This window comes from Nymphaea colorata, chromosome 1 (genome assembly GCF_008831285.2).
Source record: "Nymphaea colorata isolate Beijing-Zhang1983 chromosome 1, ASM883128v2, whole genome shotgun sequence".
Classification (NCBI taxonomy): Eukaryota; Viridiplantae; Streptophyta; class Magnoliopsida; order Nymphaeales; family Nymphaeaceae; genus Nymphaea; species Nymphaea colorata.
In genome coordinates, this window is record NC_045138.2 from 7,658,349 (window position 1) to 7,663,202 (window position 4,854).

A 4,854-nucleotide genomic window follows, 5' to 3' on the forward strand; every position below is an offset into this window, starting at 1 on the left:
GATGCAAAAATTTGTTCTTCAATTTGTCTACAAAACATTGGTACTACTTTTGTTACAATTCAAGCTTGAACTCTTCATTTTAGGATGATATTCTAGTTTTCTGCATGAACAAACACAAATTAATGACAAGTATCCCCACAACATCCTTACAACATTCTATGTCCAACTACTACATATGTGTTTAGATTTTAGGAAAATAAGGCACTGAACAAACCCAAGATTAGTAGACCTGCCTTAAATAGCTCATTGTTCACTTAGTTTGTTTTTAAGAGCTCATGTAATGCAACACCAAAGAAAAGAAGTCCAACAAACCTATGTTCATACCAGAAAACTCAAACTATTGTTAATGTGATGGGAGGGGCCCAAACCAGGGTAACAATTTTATTTATTTGATTCTCAAAGAGAATAGGACATAGAAATTACTTGAAGCACTGATTCTAACTCCTGAAGAAGAAAGGCATTTGATGACACTACTACATTGCATGAACAGGTTTTTCATAGATTTGACACACAATCCAATTTGCCACTTGCTTGAAGTTTTCGGTTTTATTATTGCTTGACCATCTCTTGCCTTTGCCCTGATAATCAGATCTTTTTTCCCTTTACTGTAGTACTTGTGCTGACATGAATCTTTCTGGTTTTACACGATATTTTTATGTAGGTAAGGGGACGATCATCACTTTTCTCATTTGCATGCTCAGTACAGGACTCTTGGATCAAGAATAATCCATAAATTTCATTAAGAGAAACAAGCTCAACTCTAGTGTTAATGGCAGTTTTATAAGGAATATAATCATTTGGGAGACCATGTATGATATGCATCACTAGATAATCAACATCTATTGGTTTTCAGCAATCACAACTTTGTAGAATAAAAGTTTGTCATGCTTAAAGTAATTTGTCATGCTTAAAGTAATCACTCATTTATGATCCACCTTTTTCAAATCCTGCAATTGTTTTCATCGAGCGGGTCTGAATGATGATCACCACAATAATTTGACTAGTTGCATCAACAAATAAATTATGTGAGTACAAGTTAAGAAATTGAGATTCCTAGAATTGTCACATGTGAGTTTAATCAACAAAAAGTACTATAGACTAGACTTTGAATTAGGACGTAGAGAAGGGTTGAAAGAATAGTAGCTAATTCAGCTAAAGGAGTTTGAGTTCCTAGGTTGGCCATGACTGAAGCAGAAGACAATCAAACCAATCACCACAATAGAGGAGGAAGATCAGAAACACATATTAATAAATGGATGAATACTATGGGTAAAACATTCAGCAAAACAAATAGCAACTGAGCAAGAGAATCTCTCAAACCATATATGGTACGTCTAGGGTGACACTTCAAAACCAGGTTTTTGGTGTGTTTGGATGCCATCAAAACTGTGTTTTAAGAAAACCCAATATTCACAAAACCTGGTTTTATGGAAGAGAGTAAAAAACCTAGTCCTCTTTAGGTTATTCAAATACCAGGTTTTGGATGTGTCATCCAAAAAAAAAAAAAAAAAAGTTTCTAAAACTCATTAAAAAACTTGGTTTTCATAAAACCTAGTTTACAAAATTGAGTTGGAGGTAGATGTCATCCACACACCCACTTTGTAAGGCATTGAAACATCTCTCTCTCTCATTGCATCAGAGAGTTGCATGGTTCTCTCTCTCTCTCTCTCTCTCTCTCTCTCTCTCTCTCTCTCTCTCCATAAAGCCCAGGGGAATAGTGCATGCCTAGAGGAATAATTGAATCACTTATTGTTTGCAAGCCTGCCAGACTGACTACCTGACCAGCTACACTTTTATCACTCAAGACAAGTGAGAGGAAAAAAAGTGAAACAAATAGAGTAGAAGAGGAAAGAATGGGGACAACAACTTCAGACTGATCCCAAGTTAGGATGAGATGAATCCAGCCACATGTATATATATTTGCACAATTTTTCCTTAGTTGCACTGCACATAAAAACAAAATATTTAACTTGCACTACAAAAAAAAAAAACTTTATTGATGGGCAGAAAGTGTCAGTATAGGATAACAAGTCGTCAGTATAAGTATCACAGTCACACACACAACCAAACTATGAGAAGTTGGAAAAAGTGTATTGATAAGTTTCTTTCTACAAAAATTTGGTGTCAGGGGGAAAAGGAGAAACTATTTCTTTATTTTCTACTACTTTGTTGGCAGCCAAAGATCCTAATTTTTTTTCTTTTTTGGTGTTGATGTAGCTCAACCAACTACTGCTACAGTTACTTCATTTATCTGAAAAAGAAAGAAAAGAATATAACCTTATGAGACTATATACAAAAAATTGTTTTTGTTGCCACTCCTTCCCACCCCTTTTTGTAATTGGGACAAAAGTAGAAACGATCTCACAAGTCTTAAGGTATAACTGCAATTGATAACTGCATTTCACTTTAAATTAAGGTCACTGAGCTACTACTTATTAATATACATTTCTGATATCTCCTTATTAATGTTATTCAAATCTTTCCCTTGACATTGTTATTCTCCACCATTTGCTAAAATCCTGAGTGATGATATCTCGATCTGAAATTTCTTGTATATTTACAAATCCTATTACACATTTAGGAAAATTTAAAATTGCATGTGTTATGTACCTACAGTACAACACTAGAAAGACATTAATTGCAGTTTATAAGCATGACAACCTATCATGGAAACAAGTTATGCATATTCTTTCCAGTTATATGCAGTTTTCACAGAATTTGAAATTCCCATAGCTTGGCAGCTAGATATTGGCTTACCAATGGGGGCATCAAAACCAGAATGGTGGCTTTTCCTTGTTAGCAAGTGAAAAAAAATGGGAAAAGAAAGCGAGGGTTGGCATTTGATCTGGCGGGATATTCAACTTGATCTAGGTTAATCACATCTTGATGGAATGAGGTAGTCAGTGGACATCAAGTTACTCTATTTAAAATTTTGTTGATTCTCAAACAACAGCGTAAACTCAATATTCTCATCACTAGACTTGGCTCTCGACGCATACATGGTTCTTCAGTTTGGACTTGCTCTACCATTTGATCACAGTGTGAAGGCATAGGCTACACATTCAGTCTTGGGAAAGAACAGGAGATCCAGTTTTCTGATTGATTTTTATCTGATGTGGAACTTCACCATGTCTAGATTGGAGTTTGATACTAATGAGGTATTCACTCCACACCCTCCGAAAGAGTGCTAATAATTAAAGATTGGGTTTGTAGTTTGGAGCATTTCAATTGATTCAAAGTTCACGCAATACAACTGTAAGATTCTGAAAAGACCAGGGTAAACTTTAAAGCTGGGTCGGGGAGGTAGAGATTGAGTAATTTTCACAACTGTGGTGCTTTTAATTACCTGTACGAGAACACGAAAGCCTAGACCTACTTCATGCGAGGCCAGAAGGAAAGCTGCACAAGGAGGAGAAGCACTACCAAGAAGCGAGCAGGAGCACATACATAAGGTGAAGAAAACCAGAAAAATTAGGCTTCGGAACACTCACTAATAAAGGGAGTACTGGAACTGAGGATTCCAACAATCAAAGCAAGAACCGAAGCAAAAAAACTATGGACCTATCAAGCTTGATGTTGAGAAAATCAGAAAAGGGGAAAGGGGATCTATTGACAGCAAGTGACCAGAAGTAATGCTGATGGGCATGTCTGTCGCTGGTGGACAGCTTGGTCGTCCGTGGGCTGGTCTGTTGCCAGTGGGTAGCTGTGTCGTCGGCAGTACCGGTGGTGAATGAGAAATGCAGAAAAGGAAGAAGAACAAGCATAAAGGGGATTCCGCGAGAGGAAAATAAGGGTTAACATTTACTGATAGGACGACAAACTGATGGTATATCTTTGCTTAAGACTAACGAGAGTATAGGCCGTTGATACTTGGTGCGTAACACTAATGGTGGCGACAGGTCATCGATACATTGTTAGGTAACACTGACGGTTTGTGCAGATTGTCATTATTGGTTAGATGAATACTGACAACTGTACAAGAACGTCAATAATAATGACATCAATACTCGATCAATACTGAGGAAGATAACGAACCGTCAGTATAATTTTTTAGAATACTGACAGTCATTCGACAACTCATCAGTAACAAGCTGCAACAATACTGACAGATATCTCCTCTCATCAGTAAAAGCAGAATATTTATGACGAGATTTCTTCTGTCCATGAAAAGCCTGATTTATTGACAATTTTCATCATCCGTCGACAGAATTTCCTCATCACTACCGGTTGCTTTTCTTACCATCAGTAATATGTCACTTTTTTGTAGTGTTCCTCAAGTCTTTTCAATCTAATCATCATGATTTTGTAGTTCAAAACTTGGATTGTGTTTTGATGTCTAAATTGGATTTTACATGGTCCATTGAGTTTCTTTGCTTTTAATTACATAAACATATGATTGTACATATTGTGAGAATTTTGAGAAATAGCCTAGCTTAGAATTGGTTCTTCCATTTAAGTTGCACAAAATTTATGCAATTATGTGGCATATATTAATTTGTTCTTTGCTGTAATCTACAGGGATAAAGTCTACGTTGTTGAGTAGATGGACTATAACTTGAGCTAATTGTGGATCATTCACTAAGTTTCTATAGGATTACCATCTACTTTCGTTACTAAACCAAACATAACTTCTACTGCAAACTGCTAATTTGCAATCTAAGTTTTTGCTGTTGTAGGTAATTAATAACAAAAAATATTTATTACTAATAATTAATCATTAGTAACAAATAACATTTTTGTTACTAATCGATTTAGCGTTAGAGCTTGTAACACATATTTTAAGAATATTTAGCAATGAAAACAATGTGTTACTAAAAATCTCCCTTGTTGTAGTGCCAATTTGCCATATTCTTG

General features: G+C 35.8%; 1 non-coding gene across 1 annotated transcript; it reads right to left on the bottom strand.

Moving 5' to 3' along the window:
- Positions 1-714: 714 nt before the first annotated feature.
- On the bottom strand, positions 715-846 carry LOC116246526 (small nucleolar RNA Z247). Its single transcript, XR_004170711.1, has one exon. It is a non-coding gene; the product is annotated as a small nucleolar RNA Z247 (small nucleolar RNA).
- Positions 847-4,854: the final 4,008 nt, after the last annotated feature.